This window comes from Triticum dicoccoides, chromosome 1B (genome assembly GCF_002162155.2).
Source record: "Triticum dicoccoides isolate Atlit2015 ecotype Zavitan chromosome 1B, WEW_v2.0, whole genome shotgun sequence".
Classification (NCBI taxonomy): Eukaryota; Viridiplantae; Streptophyta; class Magnoliopsida; order Poales; family Poaceae; genus Triticum; species Triticum dicoccoides.
The window spans coordinates 263,817,044-263,831,950 of NC_041381.1; positions in this window are offsets into that span (position 1 = coordinate 263,817,044).

A 14,907-nucleotide genomic window follows, 5' to 3' on the forward strand; every position below is an offset into this window, starting at 1 on the left:
GCCATCCTCCCTTCTCCTCTCTCTCAACTCCCTCCCTCCTCCCTCCTCCCTCTTGCCTCCCTCCATCCCTCCTCCCTCTGTTCTTGTAGAATGTAGGTTTTTAATTTGTTTTCATATACAATTGAATGTAGAATGTACACTTTTAGTAAATGTAGGGGTTATGAGATATTTAGTATTGTATATTATTTGAATAGAATAGAAAATTCAATAATGTAGATTATTGGAATAGAATAGAATATTTTAGTAATGTAGGGGCAAAAGAACCAAATACCTTTAAATACTTACTTATGCTTGCTGTACAAATGAAATGTTAGGGTTATAAGATGTAATGCAAAAAAATTAGGTATAGAAAATTTTTAGATATCAAATTTAGTAATAAAAAATTTTAGTAAGAAATTTTCATGATAATGCGAAGGTTGTAGTAGATGAGTAGCTCTGACAATGTGAAGCTAGTTTTTTTAAAATGATCCGGATTGAATTTCAAGTTTAAACTATGTGTCTGGACATCTTCGTATTGCAGGGAAAATCCGAGTGGCCTATGTATTGCCGGATTGTTGATTCATTTCTGTTCCGGCAAACTTTCAAGCGCTCGATATGTCCTATTTTGGCAAAGGTCAGGCCGGATTTTTTCGTGAATTTTAGCATGACTTGTGCTAGAATATGTAGGAAATATCGAGTGCCCTGAATTTAACAGAAAGAGATTGAATGACATTTTGGGTTGACTTTAAGTATGTCAGGGCTCCATGCATGACAGTTGAAAAAATAGTGTGGGAGAGAGTCTCCACCACATATGAGAGAAGAAGAATGCCGAATGTTGTCATGGGGGTCGCTTCTCCTTCTTCTCCTTGTGCTAGACCTTTGTTATGCACTAGGAGAAGGAGGAGTTGTGACCATCACCGACGGTCGAAAAATCAGTGAGGGAGTGTTTCCACCATATATGAGAGGGGACGAAGAATCTCGACTGTTGTCGTGGTGGTAGCTAGACATTTTGGTGTAATGCACTTTGGAATGAGAGGAGGAGCTACCATCAACGATGGTCGTAAATGTAAGAGAGGAAGACTCGACAGATCGAAAGTTAACCCGTGATGAATAATAATGATCAAATTGGATATTCTCATAGGTATTTATTTACTAGCCATTAAAGATTTGGATAGCATATCAAGCATAGCTCACATAGTTATTTTATTTGTATGAAGGGAATTAAAGATTACCGACGTGTCGCTCGACAACACCAAGAAGATCACCGACATCCTCGATAGTCATCTAGTGAGTAAATTAAGATGGTCTATTTGTTACTGTGATATGTTGAGTAGTGTTGTGTAGTACTAGCATGACTTGTGCTAGAAAGTAGGAAATATTGAGTGCTCCATTTGTTATGTCATTGCTCCATTTATATAACGGGTTGACTTTCAGTATATCGATTCTACTTGCGTGTCCACCATATACTATCGAAATATCAGACATGAAGAATCCTGACTGCTATCATGGGGGTCACTTCCTCTTATTTCTGCTCGTGATATACTTTGGTAATGCATGAGAGAATGAGATGAAGCGGCCATCACGGACGGTCCAAATAACTGTGAGGGATTGTGCGTCATATACTGTCGAAATATAAGAGAGGAAGAATCTTGACTGTTGTCGGGAGGGTCGCTTCTCCTTCATTCCTGATATGTCTGCAATCTATCTATAATTTTTGATAGTTCCATGATACTATATTACCTGTTTTGGATGTTTATGGGCTTTACTATACACTTTTATATCATTTTTGGGACTAACTTATTAACCGAAGGCCCAGCCCAAATTGTTGTTTTTTTGCCTATTTCAGTGTTTCACAGAAAAGGAATATCAAACAGAGTCCAAACGGAATGAAACCTTCGGGAGAGTTATTTTTGGAACAAACGCAATCCAGGAGACTTGGAGTGGACGTCAAGGAACAAACGAGGAAGCGACGAGGCAGGGAGGCACGCCCCCACCCTCGTGAGCCCCTCGTGGTTCCCCTGACCGACTTCTTTCGCCTATATATCCACATACCCTGAAAACATCCAGGACACCATGAAACCCTATTTTCACCATCGCAACCTTCTGTACCACGAGATCCCATCTTGGGGCCTTTTCCGGCGCTCCGCCGGAGGGGGAATCGATCACGGAGGGCTTCTACATCAATGGCATAGTTTCTCCGATGAGTTGTGAGTAGTTTAGCACAGACCTTCGGGTCCATAGTTATTAGCTAGATGCCTTCTTCTCTCTCTTTGAATCTCAATACAATGTTCTCCTCGATCTTCTAGGAGATCTATTCGACGTAACTCTTTTTGCGGTGTGTTTGTCGAGATCTGATGAATTGTGGGTTTATCTATGAGAAATTGTGGACTAAACTCTTTTTGCGGTGTGTTTATCTATGAGAAATATTGAATCTCCTCTGAATTCTTTTAGGTATGATTGGTTATCTTTGCAAGTCTCTTTGAATTATTAGTTTGGTTCGGCCTACTAGATTTATCTTTCTTGCAATGGAAGAAGTGCTTAGCTTTGTGTTCAATCTTGCGGTGTCCTTTCCCAGTGACAGCAGGGGCAGCAAGGCACGTATTGTATTGTTTCCATCGAGGATAAAAAGATGGGGTTACTCTGTTCTTATGAACTTAATACTCTAGATGCATGCTGGATAGCGGTCGATGTGTGGATTAATAGTAGTAGATGCAAAATCATTTTGGTCTACTTGTCGCGGACATGATGCCTATATACATGAGCATGCCTAGATCTCATAACTATGCACTATTCTATCAATTGCTCAATAGTAATTTGTTCACCGACCATAATAATTATGCTATCTTGAGAGAAGCCACTAGTGAAACCTATGGCCCCGGGGTCTATTTTCCATCATATAAGTTTCCGATCTACTTTATTTTGCAATCTTTACTTTCCAATCTATATCATAAAAATACCAAAAATATTTATCTTATTATTATCTCTATCAGATCACACTTTTGCAAGTGGCCGTGAAGGGATTGATATCCCCTTTATCGACTTGGTTGCGAGGTTCTTATTTGTTTGTGTAGGTATGAGGGACTTGCGTGGAGCCTCCTACTGGATTGATACCTTGGTTCTCAAAAACTGAGGGAAATTCTTAAGCTACTTTGCTGCATCACCCTTTCCTCTTCAAGGGAAAATCAACACAGTGCTCAAGAGGTAGCAATTCCCGTGTCCTAGACATTTTTGTGTAATGCACTCGGGAACAAAGGGAGGAGCGACCATCACAACTGGTCGAAATAACTGTGAGGGAGTGTCCACCATATACACCACATGAGATGAGAGTTTTCAAGAAAAGACTCGATAGACCGACAGTTAACCCGTGATGAATAATAATGATATAATTTAGTTTTTATTGTACATATATTGAATTTCAGAAGTTTAATCTTTAAATTATGAACATAGGAAATGTCTGAAGACGATAGGATCCCTCTATGCGAGTACTACAGCGATGACCGGGGTCTATGCAACAGGCCTCACCTCGAAGACGGCCGGAGCTGCCGTATTAAGTTCCACGAGACCTTCGTTGTTTATACGGTACGCAATGATGACAAGTCTTTTTTCGTAATTAAGCATGACTTCTGCTTCTTCAATGTGTAATTTCTGCTTTCTACAATTTGACCAGTGCATCCCCTGTCATGCAAGATATTATGTCTTGGAGAAGCTGAATTTCGAAGATCATTTGAATATGGAAATAAAGAGAGTTCACCTTAGGACCCATCATGGTTATGCTTTTGACGTAAAGATATACAATGCGGTGACCTACTCCCATTTTGGTTGCTCGAATTAGGCAGCACTATGCAAGGCGTATGGTTTTTAGGAGGGTATGCAGGCCACCTTCGATTATGGTGATCCTGAAGATGACATCGATAAAGATAATATCCAAATTTGGGTCGATGTTCATACTCTTCCACTTCTATCTCTATGTGACTTTCTCAAACATATTTATTAAGTAATTTATATTGTTTATTTAAAAATAGTTGACAACTTATTTCCATTGATAGCTTATTTCCATTCTTCAAAAAATGTATGGAAAGTAGTAGACAAAACCTACTACACGGATGGCTCTAAACTAACTTATGAGGAGAAAGATCAACTTATCTCATTTATTATTGATGTTGAGACTTCCAATAAGAATTATGAAATTCCTCCACATTATGGTCAATACATGCCACTAGTCCACGTGTTGAACCACGACAACATCCATGGAGATGGCATGGTAAGATTTTTTACTATTATGACACCAATGTCTTTTACATAAATTCTTCTAATTAAATTTAAACTGCATTGTTTTCAACGTTATAATTATGCTCTTCAACAGAAAATCATGAAGGATTGTGTGCCTCATCTAATGCATACGAAAGGTGACATTGATATTATGAGCTTACGACCAAGTTTGCCTATGGTTGTCCATTGTGCACACACTATTTCTAAAAGAGATGAAGACCTCACAATCAAAGGATGGAAAAAATTATGAATAATCACAGGGAGCTACTTGGAGGTAACACGGTGCGAAGCCCACGAATTGGAGACAGGATAATCTCCAATCTCCATAATGGAGAGTCAGGGCTATGTTGTTTTATCCTGTTTTACCTTAGAGAGGGTACCAGGTCCTAGCTAATACTCATGATCATGTGCTAAGAACAATTAACTAGGGTTTGTTAGATGACTATGATGATGAGTATGACTTGTTATTATGATAACGAGTAGAAGTTGTAAGATGACTATGATGATGAGTATGCTTTGTTTTTATTAAAATGATGATGACTTATTATTATGATGATGATGCTGAGTTGTTACATAATTATGAGCATGATGAGTTATTATACATATTTTAGTGTGGGTGAAATAAACGTGGATTTCATTCAAGTGGAGGCAACATGGTGCAGATCGAAAGTACTACTAATCCAAACTGAAGTGATCATGTTTGGATTAGTAGTAGTTTGGATCTGCACCATGTTGCCTCCACTTGAATCTAATCCACGTCTCTATGACCCACTGATATAGTTAACTCATCATGATCATAAAATCATATGATGAGAGTACTGTATAAAACCTATACAAATACAATGCCAATACATAGATGAAGAAAATATAGGAAATTTTAGCAGTAACATGGGTCATGCACGTAGCTGTAGTGGGGTTTAGCAGCAGCACACTCTGAATAGCGGTGCTGCTGCTATTATCAGCAACGTAGTTTAGCAAGCATGCTACTTCTATGTATGGTTAGCAGCAACGCATGTAAACCACGCTACTGCTAAAGTTTAGCTATAGCATCGTAGCGGTAGCGCGGGCAACCATGCTACTACTAATGTAAAACCCCCCGCTACTACTAGCCTTTTCCCTAGTAGTGTTATAACAGTCTTGCATAAAAGAGCTCAGAGAAAACTCATATAATATTATGGATAGATCTAATCATAAACTCACAATTCATCGAATCCCAATAAACACACCGCAAAAAGTAATTACATCAAATAGATCTCCAAGAACACCAAGGAGAACATTGTATTGAAGATCAAAAAAAGAAAAGAAGCCATCTAGCTACTAATTACGGACCCATAGGTCCGTGGTAAACTACTCACGCATCATCGGAGGGCGGCAAGGATGATGAAGAGCCCCCTCCGTGATCGAATCCCCCTCCGGCAGTGTGCCGGAAAAGGCCCCCAGATTGCATCTCGTGTTTCCGGAACTTGCGGCGGCGGAAAAAGTATTCTGTGGACTCCTTTATTGGTTTCACGATTTTAGAGAATTTATAAAGGCGGAGCTAGGTCAAACGGAGCCTCGTGGGCCCCACCACCCATCAGGGCGTGCCCTGGTGGGTTGTGGGCCCACGCTTGCACATCTGGTCTTCTCCTAAAGCTTCTACTATCTCTTTTGTCCAGAAAAAATCTCCAAAAACTTTCGTGGCATTTGTACTTCGTTTGGTACTGATATTCTGTGAAACCAAAAACAAGCAAAAACGGTAACTGGCACTGGGCATTAAGTTAAAAGGTTATTCCCAAAAAATGATATATATAATTGCTTATAAGTGTATATAAAACATCCAAGATTGATAATATAATAGCATCGAACAATAAAAAAAGTATTGATACGTTGGAGACGTATCAAGCATCCCCAAGCTAAATTCATGCTCGTCCTCGAGTAGGTAAATGATAAAAGCATAATTTTTGATGTGGAATGCTACCTAACATATTCATCATTTATTCTTTTCTTTTGTAGCATGGATATTTGGACTTGAATGATTCAAAGCAATAGTCTATAATTTGACATGAAGACATCAGTACTCAAGCATATCAACAAGCAACCATGTCTTTCAAAATATCAATGTTAAAGAAAGTTATCCCTAGCCCATTATGCTCAGTCATTGATCCATTCATGAAAAACACTCAAACAGTAGCTACATCCAATACACGAGTATGAAAGTACTGTTCCCTAGTTGCTGATTTTGTAAGAGAAGATGGAGACTCAACATAAAATAAAATTTTCATAAAAGTAAGTAGATTAACCCTTCATAGAGGGAAGTGGAGATTTGCAGAGGTGCCAGAGCTCAAGGCTTAAATTGGAGATAAAAATATTTTGAGAGGCATGCTTTTCCTGTCAACAAAAATGACCAAGAATTTCCAATATCTTCCATGCTAGACAAATTATAGGCGGTTCCCAAACAGAAAGTAATGTTTATTTCCTTTCCACCATTCTTTCACAATCCATGGCTAGCCGTATCCACGGGTGCCTTTTGTACCAACACTTTCCAAGGAATTTATTATCATAGTACTTTTCATTGCAGGACTAGGCATCCCTATTACCTGCCATACTCTCATATAATTACAAGTGAATGAACAATCATCGTGATAATAAATACCTAGCATGGAAAATATTGTGCACCCCCTACCGCTTCATGAGCGGTACGGGCACACAAAATGGAAATTCATTTTGAAAATGAGAGTTGGCACATGCAAATTTACTTGGAATGGCATCGAAATACCGCATATAGGTAGGTATTGTGGACTCATTTGGCACAACTTTGGGTTTTAGGAGTTGGATGCACAAGCAGCATCCCCTCTTAGTACAAGTGAAGGCTAGCAAATAGATTGAGAAGCGACCAACCAAAAAACAAAAACGGTCATAAAAACGCATTGAACATAATTAACACGGAAAGACGCACCACAAGTAGGATATAACTTCATTGCATAACTATTGACTTTACGTGCATGCATAGGAATCACAAACCTTAACACCAATATTCTTACTAAAGCATAATTACTCACCAACATGACTCACATATCACTATCTCCATATCGCAAAACTATTGCAAGGAATAAAGTTTATCATATCCAATGATCTATATGGAAGTTTTTATTATATCCCCTTGGATATCCATCACTTTGGGACCAAATTTATACCCTATGCAAATTACCATTGCGATTGTCAACTCTCAAAAAGATATAACTGAAGCATGAGAGAAAATTTCTTTAAAAAATTTCAACTCTCAAAATAATATAATTGAATCATGAAAGTTTATTTCTTTAATATAACTACCATCGTTCTTAGAAAAGATATAAGTGAAGTACTAGAGCAACTGCCTAGCTCAAAAGATTTAAGTGAAGCACGTAGAGTATTCTAGCAAATCATGATATGCGTGTGGACCTCTCAAACAAGTGTGTTCAACAAGGATGATTGTGACAAACCAAAAAGCAAACAAAAGCAAAGACTCATATAATACAAGACGCTCCATGCAAAACTCATGATATGTGATGAATAAAAATATAGCTCCAAGTAAAATTACCAATGGTCGCTAGAAGAAAGAGGGGATGCCATCCGCGGCATCCCCAAGCTTAGTTGCTTGGGAGTCCTTGAATATTACCTTGGGGGTGCCTCGGGCATCCCCAACCCTAGGCTCTTGGCACTCCATATTCCTTCATCCATCGTGATCTGACCCAAAACTTGAAAACTTCAATCACACAAAACACAACAAAACCTCATGAGATCCATTAGTATAGCAAAGCAAATATCTACTTTAAGTACTGTTGCAAACCCATTCATATTTTGTTTTTGCATTATAGCTATTGTATTCTATCTTCTCCATGGCTTATACCCCCCGATACAATCCATAGTTTCATGAAAAGAAGCGAAACAATGTATCGACAATAGAATCTGTCAAAAATAGAACAGTTTGTAGCAATCTGAACATTGACCATACTTCTCTAACTCCAAAAATTCTGAAACATTAGGACAGCGTGGGCAATTGGTATATCAATCATGTGTAAAAAATTCAAAATTTTATCACGGTCAAGAAAAGCACATTAATTCTGCTACTGGACACAAAAGTTTCTGTTAATGCACAAAACCAAAGCAACTATCACCCAAATCATCCCAAATGCTTTACTTGGCACAGACACTAATTTAAACACAAAAACACAATCATAACAGTTGCATAATTGTCTCCCAACAACCTCTTTCTTTATAGCCATTAAGATAGGCTTGAGGTTTCATTGACGCTCACATGAAAGATAGTAATTGAAACACAAAGATAGCATCATGTATCATGTGAAAAAAACAATTAAGTCTAACATACTTCCCATAGGAATTTTGTAAGAAAAAATTATCAAGACAAGAAATATCTAGTATATGCAAAGGAGAGGAATAAAACATTGACAATCCCAACATAATGAGAGGTAATTTAGTGACATGAAAATTTATACAATCATATTTTACTCTCTCATAATAATAACATGTATTATCATAATCAAATTCAACAATATAACTATCATATAAAATTTTCTCTTCATGATCCACATGCATAAAAGTCTTGTAATCTTCCAAGATAGTGGGATTAACATCAACTAAAGTCATGACCTGTCCAAACCCACTTTTATCAATAATTTCGTAACATTGAACACTCTCCAAATATGTGGATTTTTTTAAGTTTACACTCTTCAAAACCCACTTTCAATATTATTGCAAACATCATTAGCAATTTCATATTCATCATGACGCTTAAATAAATTTTCAAGATCATAACAAGCATTATCACCCCAATCATGATCATTGCAATAAGTAGTGAACATAAAAAATCATCATCCTCAAGCTTGGGCTTTTGCATATCATAAACACAAGTGACATTAATAGAATTTATAATAATATCATTGCAATGGTGCTTTTGATCTGAGGAGCTATCATGAATCACTTTATAAATTTCTACTTTAAACACTTCATCACAAATTTTCAGATTCACGAATTTCAAGCAAAACTTCATAAAGATAATCTAGAGCACTCAACTCATTAGCAATTGGTTCATCACAATTGGATGGTTTAAAAATATTAGCAAGAAGATTAGGATCCATCTTAATTTTTCTTCTTAATTTTTCTATTTTTAACTGTTGACATGAAGGCAAAAGGCAAGCAAGCGAGCTAAGAAGCTAAAAGGCAAACGGAAAATATTTTAGTATTTTTGTGAAAACATTTTAGAAGTGGGGGAGATGAAAACAAGAGGCAAATAAAAAATAATGTAAATGCAAGGAGATGAAAGTATATGCATAGGTACCTGATCATTGTTGTTGATGTCTCCTGACAACGGTGCCAGAAATTCTTCCTGCTACTTGTGAGCTGCATGGGAATTTCCTCGAAGAGGAGAGGATAATGCAGTATAGTAGAGATAAGTATTTCCCTCAGTTATGAAACCAAGGTTATCAATCCAGTAGGAGAACCAAACAACGACTAGTAAACAACCCCTACACAAAAACAACAAATACTTGCAACCCAATGGGTAGAGGGGTTGTCAATCCCTTGACGATTATGAGCAAGATTAAATGATATTGTTTTTGATAGATAGATCAAACAAAAATACAAAACAAAGTAAATTGCAAAGAGGTATTTTTGGTTTTAATATATGATAGAAAATAGACCCGGGGGGCCATAGTTTTCAGTAGAGGCTTTTCTCATAAAAATAGCATATGTGGGTAGACAAATTACTATTGGGTAATTTAAAGAAAACAAAATAATTATGACGCTATCCAAGGCAATGATCATGTATATAGGAATCACGTCCGGGACAAGTTGACCAAAACGATTCTGCATCTACTACTATTAGTCCACACATCAAATGCTATCCAGCATGCATCTAGTGTAGGAAGTTTATGGAAGAATGGAGTAACACCTTAAGCAAGATGACATGATGTAGACAAGATAAACTCATGTATGATATAAATTTCATCTTGTTACCCTTAATAGCAAAGATACATGTGTGTCATGTCCCTTTGTGTCACTGGGATTGAGCACCGCAAGATCGCACCCATGACAAAGCACCTCCTCCCATGGCAAGATAAACAATCTAGTTGGCTAAACCAAACCAATAAATTGGAAAAGAAATACGATGCTAAAACAATCATGCATAAAAGAGTTCAAAGAAAAATCAAATAATATTCATGGATACATTTGATCATAAACTCACAATTCATCGGCTCCCAACAACCACACCACAAAAAGTCAGTACATCAAATAGATCTCCAAGAACACCGTGGAGAACATTGTATTGAAGATCAAACAGAGAGAAGAAGCCATATAGCTACTAACTATTGACCCATAGGTCCGTGGTAAACTTTCTCACACATCATCGGAGGGCAGAAAGGATGATGAAGAGCCCCCTTTGTGATCAAATGCCCCTCTAGCAGGGTGCCAGAAAAGGCCCCTAGATGGGATCTCGTGGTTCTGGAACTTGTGGCGGTGGAGAAAGTATTTCGTGGACTCCTCTATTGGTTTCATGATTTTAGAGAATTTATAGAGGCGGAGATAGATCAAACGGAGCCTCATGGGACCCACCACCCATTAGGGCACGCCTGCCCTCCAGGACGTGCCCTGCTGGGTTGTGGGCCCATGCTCCCTCGTCTGGTCTTCTCCCGAAGCTTCTAGTTTTTATTTTGTCCTAAAAAAAATATCCAAAAACTTTTGTGGCATTTGGACTTGGTTTGGTACTGATACTCTACGAAACCAAAAACTAGCGAAAGAATAGCAACTAGCACTGGGCATTAAGTCAATAGGTTATTCCCAGAAAATGATATATAATTGCTTATAAGTGAATATAAAACATCCAAGATTGATATAATCGCATGGAACAATCAAAAATTATAGATACATTGGAGATGTATCACCCCCACCTCATTAGAGGCCTGGGGTTTCTGCTGCACCCTTTCGTGTGTGGGGTTATGTTCGTCTATGGGCCGGATTTCCATCGTCTAGCCCCAAACTCTATCCTCTGCCTCGCCTCCTCATTACGGTCTGTGAGGCCTTCCTCCGCATTGAGACGCACTTCAGCGTCAAGCCAAAGTCTAGTAGCTTGAAGCTCGCGGAGTGCGGATGCGCAATGATCTGCAAAAACTAGAAGATCAGTTGGTTTAAAGGCACCTTCATAGATACCATCAAAGGGTGGCAGCACAAGTGGTTTTACATCACTGACCCGCTTGTCGCTAGCCAGGCCGAGTTCCCGACATTTTTGGCTGGGCCTCCGTGGAAGCTTATGTCCTGGAAGAAGAAACGCCTTTCCTATTGGAACCTAGGGGAGGTGGAGGCCCTATCCAAGAAGATCTAGTGGTGGTCTGATCAAAAAACCGCCAGCCGATAAACTTCATGCTCCACTGACGTGTCATCCCGCTCCAGTTTCGAGCTACCCCAATGTGGGAATTCAAGCCCGAGGACGCAGCACCCGTTCACCACTTCTTCTGCTCCACCTTGGCCGGAATGTGGACGCTACTGTTCAAGCCATCCGAGAACGACTTCCCTTCAGAAGGGCATGACCTTGGCTTTGAAGCGGGCCACGACGCCTCCGAGGTAATTTTCCAATACCTAATTCTATATTCTATGTTATAGACTTCAACTAATCGATTGGTTTTATACTTGCAGAAGTTGATCTCCAAGGCACAGCAAATGATGTGCCCGGCGCTGCTTCCCAAGGGGGAGAGGACCCCCCTACTCATGGACCTCCTAGTCGAGGGGCCATGCGTGGTGATCCCCTAGGGTTCAAAGCCTCCAAGGGGCAAGACAGGTGTTCGAACACGGGAGACTTCAGCCACTTGATCCGAGGAGACTCACGCCTCCTGCCCTCACGCGGATGATGTGGAGGAGGACACGGGGGAAGGCAACCCTTCCCTCAAGGGGAAGAGGGTGGCCTCCTAGGACACCAAGGCCGAAGTGCTGCCGAAGGGCCAAAATAAGCCGGTCAAGTCCTCAGTCGAGCCCGCCGACAGGCCCACTCTGTCGAAGAAGACCAACTACCTCGATGAGTCACACGATGACGCCCATGAGCTGAGGAGGGAAAACTAGTGCCCTGGCAGTATGTCATTGTAACCATATTTGGTCTTCAAAAACTCTTTCCATCAAAATAAAACCCATATAGGTTATTTTCTTCAGTCCGCTGAAGGTGCGCCTCAGGGGCGACACCTCAAGCGGGCTACCGCCCGCCAGCGGGACACATGATTCCGCCATTCCTCCTCTAGCTCTCGAGGGGTGGGGGAAGAGACATCCGGTCCGCCCCCCCCTCCCCCTAGTCAACACGACGGGGTCCGTGTTTGAAACCTCGGCCAAACAGGGCCAAGGGGATGAGATCCCCAAAGTCGTCAAGGAAGGGTTCTGCCAGACATCGGCTCTGCCGAGGCTAACTTCGGCACCAATGCCATAGTGTAACATCCCAAATTTTCAATTTGGAATGTTATACATTAGATCATCATGCATATCATATTTTCTTGCATTTTGTTGATCCTAGAAATTTCACGCAACTCAAGGACCCTCGGAGAGAGTTGGAGATTTCGAAATTTTCGTATTTGAGTTTTCTCAAAACTATGAAAAGAGGATCATTGGATTTATTTATTTTATCTTCAAATATTTTTGCATTATCAAAAATAAGAGAGGGAATAATATGACTTTCCCAAAATTTAGGGAAAATGAAGATTTAATAAATAAATCAAATTTTGGATTTTTCTCGGAGTTTATTTGCCTTAGGGAAAAATGCGTGTTTTCAAAAATTGCATTTTAGGTCCCGAGTAAAGTTCATTTTGTTCGGCTCATTTTTAGGAGTCGGGGAAAACTTACTTTATTAACTTTGGAGTTCGTATAGATTTTTTTTTCTGCGCGCAAAACCGTTTTAAAAAAAAACTGTAGCGCCTTGGGCCAAAGGCCCAAGCCGCCTAGCCACCGGCCGGCCAAGAGGCCAAGGCTAGCGCGCGCGCCAAGCCAGGGAGCCGCCGCCGCTTCTTTTGCCTAATCCTAGTAGGACTCTTGTCCTATGTTCGTTTATTCCGTATCTATTTCTAGATCTTTTCCTCTTGTTTCCTAATCCTAGTCTAATTCTTGTCCCCTACTCCAAGCAAAACCCTCCCCCTCCCCAATATAAATACCCAAGCACTCCCCCCCTCTAACACATCAAAACAACACCTCTCCTCTCCTCTCCTCCGCAGCAGCAGCAGCGCAGCACCACCACCGCGCCGCCGCCCCTCACCAGCGCCGCCGCCCTACACCGCCGCCGCCGCTTGCCACCGCCGCCGCCCAACGCCGCCGCCGCCGCCGCCAAGCCCCGCCGCTGCCGGAGCCCCTCGCCTCTTCGAGGTACTAGCCCCGCGCCGCTTCACCTTTTCTTTTCCTCGGATCGGTTTTTCGTAAATCGTTCCGGTTTCCGTTCCGGTTTTCTAGATCGGTTTTTCGTTTCGGTTTTCTTTCCGAAAACCTTAGATCGGTTTTTCTCGCCGGTTTTTCTTTCCGGTTTTGTTTAGCGAGCGTTCGCCGGACCGTTCGTCCTAACGAACGTGATCACCGGTTTGCCTCGGTTAATGAACGTCCATTCGTTCAACCGTTCGTCGTTTTCTTTCTCATCGGATTTATTCCGCTATTCTTCTGATAGCGATTTCACATCCGATTTTCTTTCTAGTCTATCTTCTCGCTCGTTTATCGGAATCAGGTGATTCAGACGCCTGGAGTTTCATCTCGAAACCGCCGTTCCGACTAATCAACTTAAACAAAGTTTTGCTACTGTAAAATTTGACTTAGTTTCAACTTGCTAGAACCGAGTTGTTTTCTTTCATCGTTTGACTTTCGTTGCTTTATTTGATTCGATTCTTTTTGCAACCAGGGTTCTTAAGTTGAACTTTCTGGTTAGATCTTTTATTCGAGATTTACCTGTGCATTAGATGAGTACTTATTTATGCTTGTTGTTTGTCTGTGATAGATCACCCGGAGTGCGCCGCTTGTTACTTTGAGTCTCTAGGTTTCGCGGATCGTCAGCAAGGCAAGTAACACTTGATCATATCTTTTCTACTACCCAGTTTTTATGCATTAGATCAATCCTCAAACATTGCATGATTAGGATCTAATTAAATTGTGGGATGGGAAGTAGATGAGGTAGTACCTATTACCTGTAGTAGTTATGAAACCTTTGGGAGTTACTTCTACGTTTGCTTATTATGCCAAGCTATGCTAGTAGACGTGGATTGGGTGAGTGAATATCCATGACAGATGTGAGATTGTTATTAATGGTTTATCTAAGGTGGCAACTTAAATACATATCTGGGTGGATTGAGGCACCTGTTTTCTAACAGGACTTGCCTGTATTTCTTCGGACCGCCACCCAGGCTCAAAGGGATCATAAGATAATTCATACTAGTAACTTACGTGTGCAGCCACAAGCCATTATGGGCTCTGGCATAGTTGACTAAGTCGTGCGAACTCTTATAGTGGTGGACTAGCAGATGTAGGGGATGTAGGTGTACCGGTCCACCCATCGTAAGGTGCTAGCGCTTCTGAAAGACTATGTCTCGGTCATCCGTTTCTTAAACACCATGTAGTGCGAGAAACCAAGCGGAGGCGATCGAGTCTTGTGGGGAAAAGTGCGCAAACCTCTACAGAGTG